This window comes from Anomaloglossus baeobatrachus, chromosome 6, assembly GCF_048569485.1.
Source record: "Anomaloglossus baeobatrachus isolate aAnoBae1 chromosome 6, aAnoBae1.hap1, whole genome shotgun sequence".
NCBI lineage: Eukaryota > Metazoa > Chordata > Amphibia > Anura > Aromobatidae > Anomaloglossus > Anomaloglossus baeobatrachus.
The window spans coordinates 123,195,728-123,213,715 of record NC_134358.1 but is presented as its reverse complement, the minus strand read 5'-3'; positions in this window follow the sequence as shown (position 1 = coordinate 123,213,715).

Here is a 17,988-nt window from a genome sequence, read left to right as displayed (position 1 = left end):
CTAACACATGAAGGCCAAGTCCAGCACTTTGACCCCCGAAGAAGATGGGGTTTCATCTTTGAACTGGGCATGGAAGCGGAAATATTTGTCTCCCAGAGGGATGTCTACCCGCACTTGCCCATCGGCCATCCCGACCGGGACCTGGAGCCCGGGGAGCTTGTAACGTACAACCGGCACTGTGGCGAGAGGGGGTGGTTTGCCCTCAATATCTGGAGAAGGGTAGCCAGAAGTGCTCAGCAGTACAGCCACCACTCTCCAGTCCCGACAATGAAGAGTATTAAAGTGGTAGTGGTTCCCGGCTACCAATCAGTTCAGTTCCCCGTTGGGACCCTTTGATGTTTCCCGGTTAAATACCCTTATAAAAAAAAGACATGGCTGAGAACTTGCAGGCCAACCCATAAACTATTGGGTTTTGTAAATAGTCCTAGACCACCCTTTTCATCATGCTGCTGTCTCTGGAGAGGCTGGTTGGAGGAAGGGCCTGCGGCAGAGTAGACCAAGGTCCCGTAACCATGGAAACTGGTGACTATCCTCCGGGTCAGGGGTCCCCCTAGATGTGGGGCCTCTGATAGAGACTGCCGGGTAAGGAACTTACGGGCAACTCCCGGACCCGAACCCGTTTCCTGGACTGGGGAAAAGGGGGTGCGCACCAGTGCTTAGCGGTGGCACCAGGGCTAGGTTTGTTTGGGTGGGCTAAGGTGAAAAGGACCTGGTCCCATCCTGTCCCGTCCCAGGTAATAAAAATGTTTTATATACAACGTTTAAGTAACCTGCCTCCCGTTAAGGGAAGAAAACCAAAATATCCATACTATGTAAATATGTTATTATACTTGTAAATGTCTTTCAAAATCTTTTATCTTTTTCAGTTAGACAAAATAAACCGGTGGTGGTTGGACAGCCCGCGGACGGTCTGTGTTTAACCAAGGGGGAGTGTGACGCCCTCGCCAGGCCAGGTAGTCACAGATAGGCCCCTACACAACACCTTCCCTCACAGGTAACAGCAGCCGACCTTCAAAACCCTAGTCACCCCCCCTCAGGGCTAGATAGACACACCAGGGGGCGGAACCAGGCAATTGGGAGATGCCCACCGAGGAGTTTAGACAGCCCAGGGTGGGAAAACAAACAGATCAGTGTTAGAGTTCAAGTTGGAGAGGAATATGGGCTGGAACTGTGTCCAGCTGCAGCAGAGGCGAATACCCCAAATTAAACGGCGCCAGGGTAGGAGCCCTGGTACCACTGGCTAGAAGGCAGATGGCGGTCTCTGTCTGCAGGAGTCGGGAAAACGGCTCGGTGGAACCGAGGTGGACCAGGACAGGGTTGTAGCCTGCTGGTACCGACCCGGGGCACCGACTCGGAAACCAGAGCACACAGGGGGTTCTCGGACCCTGAAGCCGGGACCAGAAGTGACTGGAACCAGCTAATTAACCGATTGAGGCCAGGACTAGAGGTCCTGTCCCACCCAAAGTCCCTACTAGAAGGCAACAGCCCATCGAGGGTGATAAAAGGCCACCGCCAAGGCTCAGAGATCCCAAGGGCCAGCGTCTGCGGGCAAAGGCTCCTTAGGCTACAACTAGCCGGGAGCGGACTCCTGAAGTTGCAAGCACAGGCAGTCCACTGTCTAAAAAGGTGCATAAGAAAGACAGAGACCACCAACCTGGTGGGGGAACCAGAACGCAGCTGGCTGCGGGCACCGACCACCATCACCTTGGTTTACCAGAGACTCGTGTGTTTCCTCAATAGTGAGTACTCCAGCACCCTGCGGTTGCCCATCTCCCTGCACCAACAACCCCAATGGGTCCCGGGGCCACCATCCCTGCCCACGGAGGGGTTAACAACTTGCTGCACAACATCTCCCTCGGGTGCCCCGTAACTGCAGCGATGGTGTCCAAACTCACCACATACTGTGGGTGGCGTCACGAACCTAGTACAGCCCAGCCCGTACATATACATCCTACATCCACCACCCCCAACCCTTTTCATTCGGAGTGTCTGCGGGTCCCCAAGGTCCGGAGACCCTCGAGCCACCCGCCGGAAGGTCCAGACCCGAGTAGCGGCAGGCTGCCGGCACGGGGGCGGCACACTTACTTACCTTGTGATACTGTATCTATACTATGCGATTTCACTTCTGTTGCCATTGCTGTTAGACACATCTCCAGCTGGAGACAGAGAGAGACAGATACAGAGAAAAAGACAGAGAGAGAGAGAGACAGATAGAGAGAGAGAGACACAGAGAGAGAGACACACAGAGAGAGAGACACAGAGAGAGAGACACGGTAAGACACACAGAGACAGGCAGAGACAGACAGAGTGAGAGAAACCAATATGTGAGTCAGAAATGCATGCAGGCATATTCTCCAGGCTCTCCTCATTCAGTTTAATGCCACCAAAGCCCCACCCACCCGCAGCTAAACCATGCCCACTTACAAGTGACCAATTAGATTGTTGAGTAGGCGGAATTTAGCTGCGGGTGGGCGGGGTTTCAAGGTTTCAGCTGCGAAAAGAGCCGTTTAGAGGTTTGAGTGGCTCTCACTGGTGATCCGGCTCCTGTCGGTCCCAGCAGGGAGCCGGATCTTTGTGTCGGATCGTTCACGACTGACACATCACTAGTCGGCAGGGGAGCAAGGAGAGTGTTGGCTCTCAAGTAGCTCTCAGGGGAAGAGCAGGCTGGGGAGTTTGAGCTCCCAGAACAGCGTGAGAGAGCAGCCCTCAGAGAGTGAGGGGCTGAAGGATAGAGGCTACAGGAGGGTCGGAATAGACTGGAACACACCAGGCAACATCACAGGGAACGGTCCCCTGGACGTGCTCCCCCACAGCGGCAGCGGTACCATCACAGAGTCCCGGGGCATCCCCCCTACCAATGTAGGAGTTAAACACCTGGCTGCCCATACCATCGCCACTGGGTACTCCCAGCTGCAGAGGAAGTACTTCACTCTTACCACACACCATGGGTGGCGTCACGAACTGTAAATATACTGTCCCCTGTAAATATCCCCTTTAATTTGAGTGGCCGCACAACCCCCGGGTCCGGAGACCCCTCGAGCCACCGCGGATCCGGATCCGAGCAGCCCGGCTGCTGGCACGGGGGCGGCACACCTTAATTTCTGGTGTCACGAACAGGATACGATCAGGACCCACTTACCTGGCTAACGTGTGCCTTGAAAACCGAAAACCGCGAGTCAGGAGTCCATGTCCCGCCAATTCCGCCATTGTCCCCATCTTTTCACGCCAAGGCGCTGTCTTCCCCGAGATAGCCTAAGCCCCACCCTTCGTCTTGTGTGTGAGGCCGGAACCGGAAGTTCCCAGAGGGCTACAGAGTGCGAAAGAGTGCTGAGAAAAGACCGAGGGGGCGTGCTGGAATGTAATCCCAGCGGAAGTGGAGCAGAGACACCAGGACTCTGCCATAATGTTTCTGGATGACGCAGTGTCCAGATGGCGGAGAGGCACAACTGTTCAGCAGAGACACCCGGAGCACCTCCGCGAATGGAGACGCGGAGGATGGCCGCGGCAGTGCACACCAGTGAAACTGAAGTTCCACGAGAAGAGTGGATAAGCAGTCACCCAGTCCCAGATGATTTCCTTAATCCGGCCGATGCTGCTGTGGGATCCGAGCCACCCCCACTCCAGGCAAGCACTCAGTCGCCGTCGCCTCCACCCTCCGCTGCGACTGAGCCTGAGGCGCTGCCCACATCACCGGCAGTGCATCCCGCAACTTCTGAAAGAGATGACCAGTCTGAGACATCCGAACAAATTGACCCGGTTACCGTGGACTCGGAATCAGAGGCGATGGAGGAAGGCGATTCGGGTTCCAGTACCCCAGAAGCTGCGTGGGTACCACGTTATGGAGGAAACGGCCGCAGGATGATCCTGTCGTCACGGGCACAGTTGGCATTGGAGATCATGGAAATGGAAGCAGAGTCCACTTCAGATGAGGAGATCTCAGTAGATGCAATGGAAGTAGTGCCTATCTGCCGTCGCTGTGGTTTACCGGGGCACTTTGCAAGAGTATGCCCAGGAGGTAACCAACATTAAAAGGGGACCGGAACCTGCAAGTTTTAAAGTTTTAAATAGACTGCACTCTCCTTGTTGAACCTTTCTCCCAATCTTTGTTCCTGGGAAAAGGCCATCGGGGCCTTGTGCTGTGCAGTACTGGTAGACAGCACCAGGAGGCCCCAGTGGGGGTCGGCGCAAAGGGGCAACGGCTACCAGGTTGCTCAGGACTGTTACCAGAGTCGTCTGTTACAACACCCGGGATCTTAACCTGGTCATTGACCCACTGATAGTATGCAGAGGGTCAGGTTTTTTGGGTGGCGGGTTAATGGGATCCGGGATATTGGGGAATGTGGACTCTGAGTCTTTTTGCAGTGTTGGGAAGTGTACCTCCCCTGTGAGGGATGGAAACTGTTTATACCATGTTATCCCTTTTTTTCTCCTTACATGAGCAGTTTTAAATAAAACCTGATGTGTCCTGTAGCTCAGGGATGAGCTACGTTTAACCAAGGGGGAATGTGACGCCCTGGCCTATCAGGTCGTCACAGGGTATTGCACAATTTTCCTTTCCGTGCAGTATCCATTTCTCCTTTGGTTCCAGGTGCCACCCAGTGATGTTGCTAAGACCAGCATGCAAATCCCACACACATACACACACACACACCAGTGGGTAGGTCCAGTGAGGAATGGGCCGCCCACTGAAGGGTTAAGCAGACTGGGTGGGAGATGACTAGTTAGTTGTCGGCAGGGGAGCAAAGAGAGTGGTGGCTCTCAAGTAGCTCTCAGGGGAAGAGCAGGCTGGGGAGTTGGAGCTCCCAGAACAGCGTGAGAGAGCAGCCCTCAGAGAGTGAGGGGCTCAAGGATAGAGGCTCCCGGAGGGTCGGAATAGACTGGAACACACCAGGCAACATCACATGGAACAGTCACCTGGACGTGCTCCCCCTCAGCGGCAGCAGTACTGCAGGACATTTGGTTTAATCACAGACTGGGTGTTTACTGACCTATCAAATTAGCACATCCTCATCCAGCACCACGACTACTAACTGTGAGTTTCTCTGCTCCTGGTCTCCAGGGCCTACAGCCCATGGCTCCCTCTACCATCACAGAGTCCCAGGGCATCCCCCCTACCCGTGGAGGGGTTAAACATCTGGCTGCCCATACCATTGCCACCAGGTACTCCCAGCTGCAGCGGTGGTACTTCACCCTTACCACACACCATGGGTGGCAACATGAACTGTAAATATACCGGCCCCTGTAAATATCCCCTTTAATTTGAGTGGGCGCATGATCCCCGGATCCAGAGACCCCTCCAGCCACCGCAGATCCGGATCCGAGCAGCCCAGCTGCTGGCACGGGGGCGGCACAAATACGTTTTCCAGTTTGGGGCTCCCGCTTGTGGTCAATGCTGCAGTTGAGTGGTGGAATGAAAGCCACACACCTGTAGAGGACTGGCAATCAGGAATTTCAGATTGGACTATATAACTGAGCAGTTTTCTCCTGTTACTTGCCGGTGCTCAATGGATAACCTGTGTGTTAAGGATATTCTGTAACCAGCTCTGCTCACTACCAGAACTTCTCTTAGATAAGTGGTCTTCTGCCTCTGCTTATTGTTTCCACTTTCTTGCTGTTTTCCTGCTTTGATACTATGCTTGATTCCTATTTTGTCTGTGTGAAGCTCTTGGAGGAATTGGATCATTCCCTGCTGGGAGTGTCTGTATACTTAGCTCCATGATTCTGCAATGTGTTTTGTCATGCTTGGTTTTAATTCAGTCCCTCATCTATATTAGTGCTTTTGGGTCCCAGTAACATCTGAGTGCTGATTAGTAGGGGAGAGGCTGTGTGGCCTCAGGGTTTTTACATATCAGGCGTGCTGGTATTTATTAGGGTTTTAATGGCTGCAGACAGTGCTCCTTCCTATCCTTTCCTATAAAGATAGTTTGGGCCTCACCTTTGCTGAATCTGTTTTTCTAGCTCTGTATTGTGTTTTCCTATATCACCGTAGTCTTTACATGTGGGGGGCTATCTATATCTTTGGGTATTGCTCTGAGGCAGATTAGCTTTCTTATATCTCTATCTGTAAGAATATTTAGTTCTCCGGCTCTGTCGAGACTATTAGGTCATTGTAGGCTGGTCCCACGGCTACTTCTAGTTGTGTGTCAGGATTAGGTCTGCAGTCCGTTAAGGTTCTAGCCACTCTGTTACCTTTTGGATTTCCGCATTTTTTGATCCTCCTCGGTCCCTGAATCATAACAGCTTTGTGAAAAAAACACGGCAGATATCTACCCTCAAAAGGGTTTCTTTTTTGAGAATTTTAGTTTTTTAGTGCAGTGCGTTGATACCATTTACTTATCACTAGCCAGATATGTTGAAGTCACTTTGACATTTCTTAAATTGTGCTTCAATTAAAGAACTGCAAAGGGGATCAATACAGTCATAGGTGACCTTAAAGAGTTACAAAACTTTCTGGTCAAAGACTTAGCAGTATTTGTGATTTGTGGGAAATTAGTGACAAATTACATTTTTTTAAATATTGAAGCAGATCATATGCTCCTGGGTCATGTGTAAGATACACTACTACACTGTGTGCAGAATTATTAAGCAAATGAGTATTCTGATCACATGATAAATTTTTATACATGTTGTCCTACTCCAAGCTGTATAGGCTTGAGAGCCAACTACCAATTAAGTAAATCAGGTGATGTGCATCTCTGTAATGAGGAGGGGTGTGGTTTAATGACATCAACACTCTATATAAGGTGTGCTTAATTATTAGGCAACTTCGTTTTCTTTGACAAAATGGGTCAGAAGAGAGATTTAACGGGCTCTGAAAAGTCCAAAATTGTGAGATGTCTTGCAGAGGGATGCAGCAGTCTTGAAATTGCCAAACTTTTGAAGCGTGATCACTCACACTTGTGATGAACAAACAAGCATTTCATTTCATATAGCCAACAGGGTCGCAACAAGCGTGCTGGTCAAAAAAGGCGCAAAATATCTGCCCATTAATTGAGGAAAATCAAGCGTGAAGATGCCAAGATGCCATTTGCCACCAGTTTGGCCCTATTTCAGAGCTGCAATGTTCCTGAAGTATCAAAAAGCACAAAGTGTGCCATACTCAGGGACATGGCGAAGGTACGGAAGGATGAAAAACGACCACCTTTGAACAAGAAACATAAGATAAAACGTCAAGACTGGGCCAAGAAATATCTTAAGACTAATAGTTTTATGGACTAATGAATTGAGAGTGACTCTTGGTGGGCCAGATGGATGGGCCAGGGTCTGGATCAGTAAAGGGCAGAGAGCTCCACTCCGACTCCAACGCCAGCAAGGTGGAGGTGGGGTACTGGTATGGCCGGGTATCATCAAAGATGAATTTGTGGGACCTTTTCGGGTTGAGGATGGAGTGAAGCTCAACTCCCAGACATACTGCCAGTTTCTGGAAGACAACTTCTTCAAGCAGTGGTACAGGGAGAAGTCGGTATAGTTCAAGAAAAACATGATTTTCATGCAGGACAATGCTCCATCATATGCATCCAACTACTCCACAGCGTGGCTGGATAGGTAAGGTCTAAAAGATGAAAAAATAATAACATAACCCCCTTGTTCACCTGATCTGAACCCCATAGAGAACTTGTGGTCCCTCATAAAATGTGAGATCTACAGGGAGAAAAAACAGTACACCTCTCAGAACAGTGTCTGGGAGGCTGTGGTGGCTGCTGCACGCAATGTTGATCGTAAACAGATCAAGCAACTGACAGAATCTATGGATGGTAGGATGTTGAGTGTCATCATAAAGAAAGGTGGCTATATTGGTCACTAATTTTTGGGGTTTTGTTTTTGCATGTCAGAAATGTTTATTTCTAAATTTTGTGCAGTTATATTGATTTACCTGGTGAATATAAACAAGTGAGATGGAAATATATTTGGTTTTTATTAAGTTGCCTAATAATTCTGCACAGTAATAGTTACCTGCACAAACAGATATCCTCCTAAGATAGCCAAATCTAAAAAAAACCACTCCAACTTCCAAAAATATTAAGCTTGATATTCATGAGGTTTTTGGGTTGATTGAGAAAATAGTTGTTGATCAATAATAAAAAAAATCCTCTAAAATACAACTTGCCTAATAATTGTGCACACGGTGTATTTGAATGTACACATATTGGCAGCAGAAATCAGTCAAAGATATACCATATAAGATGAGATGTAAACATAGTTGGTAAAGTCAAAGGTCTGGTAAAGGATGGCAAGTAGAGTTAAGTCTGCAACACCTTAATCAATAGTTAAAGGGAACCTGTCAGGGGCAATATGCATTCAGAACCATGAGCAGTCCTTGGTGCATATTTCTAATCCCTGCCTAACCGTCCCTGTATCTAGTAGCATAGATAAAGAGATCTTTAGAAAAAGTATTTCTAAAGATCATTTAATCATATGCTAATGAGGCCAGGGACAAGTCGTAAGGGCATTAGTTCCTGTGCTCATTCCACACGTTTTGCATGTTAGCACGCCCACATGGGAGTGCTATCATGCTATTCAATGCCCATTGCCTACCGTCATCAGCAGTGATGCACGTACCTGTGTCCGTTGTCACCACATCAGACGCGGGGCAGTGATCAGAAGTCCCAGCATTTCCGGTTGAGCGCAATAGACCTCTCTGAAGCTGGGATGTGTACACCAAATTTCATAGTTGTGCATGACTGGAAAACAGGGACTTCTGATAATGCGCACTGATCTGAAAACCATCATGGCCGCAGAGAGGTGAGAGCAACAATGTCTCTGACGCTGCATATTCATTAGCATGTTAAATATATGGAGAGAGAAGGGCACTAACCACCAAAGGGGATCACCTTAGCCACACTAGCACGAACATTAGTAATAGGGTGAAGAAGAATGTGCCATACAAAAGGGATCACCCATAAAAATTATAAATGTACAAATTTTATTAGACAAAGTTGGACAAACAATTGAAGCCATATATGAAGCCATATATTTTAAAAACGCTTAAAAAAAACAATTAGCCATTAGCATGGCTCACAGGGGTGTGCTTTAATGCTAAGGGGGCCAACTAGCCAAGGAAAATAACACCCTTGAGACTAGTCCTTGGCCTCATTAGCATATCATAAAGGATCTTTAGAAATATATTTTCTAAATATCCCTTTATCTATGCCACTACAGACTGGGACTGCTAGGCAGAGATTAGAAACATGCACCCAGAACTGCTCTTGGTTACATACAGGACCTGACAGGTTCTCTTTAAGGAAGGTAGTCAGACATGCCTAGGGATAATTTATATAAATTTAATAAAGTGAGGTATTTGGTATAAAAAAGTAGTACTGCTAAAAGTAAAACAAACAATTTAAGTAAATACAAAATTTCAATATATCATTAGAAATTTCAGAATACAAAAACTATAGCTAGCTTTAAGGTTGTACTTTTTAAATATAAGTACAGCTTTTCATTTTTTATTGTCAAGAATCACACCACGAGACTAATAACCACTTCTCCACACTTGCCTTATGTTATAGATGAAAACCTTGTGAATGCACCTCATGTTTCCTATTTTTGTAAAAGAAATGGCTACTATAACTGAATTACAAAATACCAGTCACTACTAACAGGTAGTATAGATGAAAGAATAGTCAGACAAACTGGGGTCAGGTAACGGGAGGACATGTCAGGACATAGGGAGCAAACAGAAGCACAGTCAAGTCACAGGCCGAGGGTCAGAATGCCAGGAGAGTGCATATTGATTCAGGGAGCAAAGACCTGGTCAGGGAGCAGTCCAAGGTCCAAAGCCAGGAGGAGGTAACAACAAAAACAAGGAGTGGGCAGAGAGGAGTGAAATAACGGTCTGGGGGTCAAGAAACTTAGATCAAAACACAATCGCAAACACAAGCCAAGAGCACAACTGCAAAACCAGGAAGTATGACTGGCAAGGTACTGGGAGAGTTTGCTCAGTAATGAAACAGCGCAATTACCAGGAAGATGGAACACCTGAGTAATGAGAACCTGCATGGAATCCTGTGTTGTCAAACAACCTGCCAGCAAGTACTCAGAGAAACACAGCAGAGCATCTCCAAATATGCAAAATGCTCGGCACAAAGAAATAATGTCACTGCTGGTTCTGTAGTTTAGCAGAACATCACCTGTGTGCAACATGCTCCGCACAGAGGAATCGTGACAGCCAATATCTCAATAAGTAGGAGTATTAGCAAATTTTGGAAACTGACTTAATTTCAAATGTACTACTATATGATTATATGTACTATATGACTAATTTTATGTTTTGAGCAACAATCTTTCAAAGTGCTCAATGCTGATTTTGTCAACTTCCCAAGCTATACTACATTGGATAACAAATATAGATTCACAGTACATATTATAAGTAAGTCGTCCGAACAGATGGCTGTGTTTAATGTGATATTTTAATCACTACGTATGAATCAGCCTCCATTATATACCTATTCTAAGTTTATAACGTATGCTTTATTGCTATTGTTAGGAAGTTTTGAATGTAAATAATTACTCATTATTAAGTGGGCAAATGTAAAAAAAAAACAATTAAAAACTTTCTCAGTGTAAAACAAGTAATAGAGACAAAATGGTGCTGTGGGGAAACTGAGGAGTTGCAGCTTTGAAACCAGCTATAACTTGTGGTAATATTGGTCCTGAGGCAGCAGCAGTCAACATTGCTTAAAAAAACCCTCCCTTATGGTGTACTCATTAATTAACTGTACTGTTTGTTGATTTTAGATTGATTCACTGCATTCTCTGGAGGGTATTTTTGGAATCCGTATAATGGCATTATGCAGAATTTCATCTTCAGGTCTTAAATTCCCAGGGTGGTGTTTTGCAGGGACATATAGAAGATGAAGTGAAAACCAGGATGTGTTAGATAAATATGGTAATCAAAATATTTTAAAATTCAGATGTAATTTTTGAAGGTTCTCCCCACAGAGAGGAAAAAAAATTACCTGAAGCAAAGTCTGACTGACAGGCACAGTTTAGCAAACAGAGAACAACAAATGGTATGCAAAACAGAGAAAGAAGTATTTGCTGCTAATTACCCAAGAAATTATTTTAATTAAGCTGTTTACTAAATATGGTTTAGTACTCTTTCAATGAGGATATATTATATTACTACTTATTCCAGTGTCTTGGAATTAAACAGTTCTTGAAGATGAATGAAAATGTATTTTGTAATTCATATACATGCTTATCACTATGTATATTTATAGCAGAATTTTGACAATCCACGAGCAATAGTTTTTCAGCACACATAATTAAAGGGAACCTGTCACCAGATTAAAGCTATGTGCCCACGCTGCGGAAAATTTGCGGAATTTGCCGCGACTTTTTCACGGAAATTCCGCCGATTTTTCAAAAATCCACAGTACAGCAAGTCCACAGCCAATTCTATGGCATTTGGGAACTGCTGTGCCCATGCTGCGTTTTTTTCCGCAGCGGAAACAATGTGAATTTCCCTGCAGAAAAATCTGCAACATGTGAATTATTCCTACGGATTTCTCCGCAGGGTTCCATACTTACCTGCGTTGACAGAAGACACCGGAGTCACTTCGTCGGGTGCAGACTGGAGTGCAGTGAAGCTAGGAGCAGGAAGGAGGAGGTGGGCGGGGCCTGCACAAGCTCCGGTCATGTGACAGCTGGAGCTAGTTCAGGCCCGCCCACATTCTCCGGCAATGTGCAGATAGACACAGCCGGAAAGTGAATTGCTGCGTGATGGAGGTAGGTATGAACTCACCGATCACTGCAGCACTTGTTCTGCATTGAGGATGCAGTGCCGAAGCCATGGTACTCTATCCTCAATGCAGAATGACCGCAGCACATCCGCAGGACATTCCGCAGTAAAACCGCAGCATGTAAAAAGACAAAGTTGTGCTGCGGTTTTCTGGGAGCTCCTGCGGGATGTCCAGCAGATATATGACCAGGACACTCTCCCTGTGGGCACATAGCCTAAGTGACTATAAACTGTGGCCACCACCAGTCAGCCCATATATACAGCATTGGAGAATGTTGTATATAAGAGCCCAGGCAATTCTGTAGAACGTAAAAATGATTATTATTATTATTTATTACAGCGCCATCAAACCTATGGTGCTTTACATCTGAAAGGGGTATATATAATAGGGACAAGTACAATAATCATAAACAATACAAGGCCCAGACAGGTACAGAAGGATAGAGGTCCCTGCCCATGAGGGCTCACAGTCTACAAGGGATAGGTGAGGATACAGTAGGATGTGCGGCGCTTTATCAGACTGAGGGTTACGGCAGGTTGTAGGCTTGTCGGAAGAGGTGGGTCTTCAGGTTCCTTTTGACGCTTGTCAAGGTAGGCGAGAGTCACTTTTATAATACTTACCTAGGGGCTAGTCTGGGTCGAAGGGTATCGCTGCTCTCCAGTCCGGCGCCCCGTCTCTCCGGTATGCTTAAGGCAACTAGGTATACTGTTTTTGCAGAGAACATAGCAAAATAAAAATTATTTTTTGTTCAGCATCACAACTTTTGTCCATATTTTGCTTTCTGAGTGCCAGAGCTACCCTACTGTATTATATTATTACTATTGCTCTTCAGCACCTCCATACAGTGAGCAGAGCATTAATCCCCATCTCTGATGGTCCAACGCCTCCTCTCAATTGCAATTGCCATGCCCCTTCTACTCAGCCCAATATGGATGACATGTCCTACGACATCCACACAGGCCAGCATTGCGGTCCTGCACAGAAGCACTTTGATTTGCCCTCAGCAGGGCAGATCAAAGTACTCTAATGCACAGGGGCGATGAAAGGTTAAAGACTGTCCATGCATGCGCACTACAATACTTTGATTTGCCTTGAACAGGGCAGATCAAAGTGCGCCTGAGCAGTACCGCAATGCTGGCCTGTGTGGATGACATAGGACACCTCATCCATACTGGGCTGAGTAAAAGGAGGAAGGCAATCGCAGTAGAGAGGAGGCACTGGACTGGCGAGCAGTGACCCCTATCGGACCAGACCACCCCGATAGGTGAGTATTATAAAAGAGAGCATGGGCTCTTATATACAGTATTCTGCAATGGTGTATATAAGCGCTCACTGGTTGTGGCCGCAGCTTATAGTCGCCAAATCTGGTGACCAGTTCCCTTTGAATGGGTTTTCTATCCTTATTTTTATATTAAAAAAACATGCACTAGTTCTTTGTTGCTGACCCATGCACCAGTTACAGAGCATTAGTTTGGTATGAGTGATCATCATATTGGAACTTATAAATGATTCAGAGCAAAATATACTGTGCGTAAACTTTTTTTGGACTTTGTCAATTGATAAAATTAAAATGGGGATGGGTGAAGCTATATAGAAGGAATTCGGTACTTTTTTCATGAAATAGTTGAACAAAAGCACATCAAAAGTTAACAGAAACTCCATGTTTCTTATTTTAGCAATATCATTTTTATTAGCCATTTTATTTAGTTTTTAAACAGAACTCTAAACCCAAATGTATTTTTAAAAGAAGGGAATTTTGTTACTTACCGTAAATTCCTTTTCTTCTAGCTCTTATTGGGAGACCCAGACGATTGGGGTATAGCTACTGCCCTCTGGAGGCCACACAAAGCACTACATTAAAAGTGCAAGGCCCCTCCCCCTCTGGCTATACCCCCCCCGTGGTATCACGGGTTCTCCAGTTTTAGTGCCAAAGCAAGAAGGAGGAAGCCAATAACTGGTTTAAACAAATTAACTCCGAATAACATCGGAGAACTGAAAAACCGTTCAACATGAACAACATGTGTACCCGCAAACAACAAAAAAACATCCCGAAGGACAACAGGGCGGGTGCTGGGTCTCCCAATAAGAGCTAGAAGAAAAGGAATTTACGGTAAGTAACAAAATTCCCTTCTTCTTCAGCGCTCTATTGGGAGACCCAGACGATTGGGACGTCCAAAAGCTGTCCCTGGGTGGGTAAAGAAATACCTCATGTTAGAGCTGCAAAACAGCCCTCCCCTACGGGGGTGTCACTGCCGCCTGCAGGACTCTTCTACCTAAGCTGGCATCCGCCGAAGCATAGGTATGCACCTGATAATGCTTGGTGAAAGTGTGCAGACTGGACCAGGTAGCTGCCTGGCACACCTGTTGAGCCGAAGCCTGGTGACGTAATGCCCAGGACGCACCCACGGCTCTGGTTGAGTGGGCTTTTAGCCCTGAAGGAACCGGAAGCCCCGCAGAACGGTAGGCCTCTAGAATTGGTTCTTTGATCCATCGAGCCAGGGTGGCTTTAGAAGCCTGCAACCCCTTGCGCGGACCAGCGACAAGGACAAAAAGCGCATCGGCACGGCGCATGGGCGCCGTGCGGGAAATGTAGATTCTGAGTGCTCTCACCAGATCTAGCAAACGTAAGTCCTTTTCATACCGGTGAACCGGATGAGGACAAAACGAAGGCAAGGATATATCCTGATTAAGATGAAAAGAGGATACGACCTTAGGGAGAAACTCCGGAATAGGGCGCAGCACTACCTTGTCCTGGTGGAACACCAGGAAGGGAGCCTTGGATGACAGAGCTGCCAGCTCAGACACTCGCCGAAGCGATGTGATCGCAACAAGAAACGCCACTTTCTGTGACAGCCGAGAAAAGGAAACTTCCTTCAGAGGCTCGAAGGGCGGCTTCTGGAGAGCAACTAGTACCCTGTTCAGATCCCATGGATCTAACGGCCGCTTGTACGGGGGCACAATATGACAGACCCCCTGCAGGAACGTGCGCACCTTAGAAAGACGTGCTAGACGCTTCTGAAAAAACACGGATAGTGCCGAAACTTGCCCTTTAAGGGAGCTGAGCGACAAGCCCTTTTCTAACCCCGATTGCAGGAAGGAAAGAAACTTGGGCAATGCAAATGGCCAGGGAGACACTCCCTGAGCAGAGCACCAGGATAAGAAAATCTTCCACGTTCTGTGGTAGATCTTAGCCGAATTCGACTTTCTAGCTTGTCTCATTGTGGCAACGACTCCTTGAGATAATCCTGCAGATGCTAGGATCCAGGACTCAATGGCCACACAGTCAGGTTCAGGGCCGCAGAATTCTGATGGAAAAACGGCCCTTGGGACAGTAAGTCTGGTCGGTCTGGCAGTGACCACGGTCGACCGATCGTGAGATGCCACAGATCCGGATACCACGACCTCCTCGGCCAGTCTGGAGCGACGAGTATGATGCGGCTGCACTCGGATCTGATCTTGCGTAGCACTCTGGGCAAGAGCGCCAGAGGCGGAAACACGTATGGGAGCTGAAACTGCGACCAATCTTGAACCAAGGCGTCTGCCGCCAGAGCTCTTTGATCGCGCGACCTCGCCATGAATGCCGGGACCTTGTTGTTGTGCCGGGATGCCATTAGGTCGACGTCCGGCACTCCCCAGCGGCGACAGATTTCCTGAAACACGTCCGGGTGAAGGGACCATTCCCCTGCGTCCATGCCCTGGCGACTGAGGAAGTCTGCTTCCCAGTTTTCTACGCCTGGGATGTGAACCGCGGATATGGTGGATGCTCTGTCCTCCACCCACATTAGAATGCGCCGGACTTCTTGGAAGGCTTGCCGACTGCGCGTCCCTCCTTGGTGGTTGATGTATGCCACCGCTGTGGAGTTGTCCGATTGGATTCGGATCTGCTTTCCTTCCAGCCACTGTTGGAAGGCCAGTAGAGCAAGATACACTGCTCTGATCTCCAGAACATTGATCTGAAGGGTGGACTCCTGCGGAGTCCACGTCCCCTGAGCCCTGTGGTGGAGAAATACTGCTCCCCACCCTGACAGACTCGCATCTGTCGTGACTACTGCCCAGGATGGGGGCAGGAAGGATCTTCCCTGAGACAATGAGGTGGGAAGGAGCCACCATTGTAGGGAGTCCTTGGCCGTCTGGGAAAGCGAGACTTTCCTGTCCAGGGACGTTGACTTCCCGTCCCATTGGCGGAGAATGTCCCATTGAAGTGGGCGCAGATGAAACTGCGCAAAGGGAACTGCTTCCATGGCTGCCACCATCTTCCCTAGGAAATGCATGAGGCGCCGCAAGGGATGCAACTGGCCCTGCAGAAGAGATTGCACCCCTGTCTGTAGTGACCGCTGCTTGTTCAGCGGAAGCTTCACTATCGCTGCTAGAGTATGAAACTCCATGCCAAGATACGTTAGTGATTGAGTCGGTGATAGGATCGACTTTGGAAAGTTGATGATCCATCCGAAAGACTGTAGGGTCTCCAGCGTAGCATTCAGGCTGTGCTGACATGCCTCTTGAGAGGGAGCTTTGACCAATAAATCGTCTAGGTAAGGGATCACCGAGTGTCCCTGAGAGTGCAAGACTGCTACCACCGCCGCCATGACCTTGGTGAAGACCCGTGGGGCTGTTGCCAGACCAAATGGCAGAGCTACGAACTGAAAATGGTCGTCTCCTATCACAAAACGTAGAAAACGTTGATGTTCTGTAGCAATTGGCACGTGGAGATAAGCATCTTTGATGTCTATTGAGGCAAGGAAGTCTCCTCTGGACATTGAGGCAATGACAGAACGCAGGGTTTCCATCCGGAACTTCCTGGCGTGCACATGTTTGTTGAGCCGTTTTAGGTCCAGAACAGGACGGAACGAGCCGTCCTTTTTTGGAACCACAAAGAGATTGGAGTAAAACCCTTGCCCTTGTTCCTGAGGAGGGACTGGGATCACCACTCCTTCCGCTCTTAGGGAGCCCACCGCCTGCGGCAGAGCATCTGCCCGGTCTGGATGTGAGGAGGTTCTGAAGAACCGAGCTGGAGGACGAGAATTGAACTCGATTCTGTACCCGCGAGACAAAATGTCCGTCACCCACCGGTCTTTGACCTGTGACATCCAAATGCCGGAAAAGCGGGAGAGCCTGCCCCCGACCGGCGATGCGGAGGGAGGGGGCTGGAAGTCATGAGGTAGCCGCTTTGGAAGCGGTACCTCCATTTGCTTTCTTGGGGCGCGTGTGAGCCCGCCACGAATCTGAGTTTCTTTGCGTCCTCTGAGTCCCTTTGGACGAGGTAAATGGTGTCTTGCCCGAACCTCGAAAGGACTGAAACCTCTGCTGCCACTTTTTCTGCTGAGGTTTGGTTGTTCTGGATTGTGGTAAAGAGGAGTCTTTACCCTTAGACTGCTTAATGATATCAGCCAATGGCTCGCCAAACAGTCTATCTCTAGATAAAGGCAAACTGGTTAAACATTTTTTGGAACCAGCATCTGCTTTCCAGTCCTTTAACCACAAGGCTCTGCGCAAAACTACCGAATTGGCGGACGCCATTGAGGTGCGACTGGTAGATTCTAGGACCGCATTGATAGCGTAAGACGCAAACGCCGACATCTGCGTGGTAAGGTGCGCCACTTGCGGCACTGCTGGATGTATGATAGCATCCACTTTTGCTAAGCCAGCTGAAATAGCCTGGAGTGCCCATACGGCTGCGAATGCCGGAGCAAACGACGCGCCGATAGCTTCATAGACAGATTTTAACCAAAGGTCCATCTGTCTGTCATTGGCATCTTTAAGTGAAGCGCCATCCTCCACTGCAACTATGGACCTAGCTGCGAGTTTGGAAATCGGGGGGTCTACCTTTGGACACTGTGTCCAGCGCTTGACCACCTCAGGGGGGAAAGGGAAACGCGTATCTTTAGATCGTTTAGAGAAACGCCTTTCTGGGTGAGCGTCGTGCTTCTGGATTGATTCTCTGAAGTCAGCGTGATCCAACAAAGCACTCAATTTACGCTTGGGATAAAGGAAACGAAACTTCTCCTGCTCCGCAGCCGCCTCTTCTGCTGAAGGGGCTGGGGGAGAAATATCCAACAGCCTATTGATGGCTGAGATAAGGTCGTTTACCATGGCATCCCCATCAGGGGTATCCAGGTTGAGAGGGGTTCCAGGAATGGATTCCTGATCACTCTCATCAGACACATCACAGGGAGACTGATTGCGCTGAGACCCTGAGCAGTGTGATGACGTCGAGGGTCTTTCCCAGCGAGCTCGCTTAGGGTGG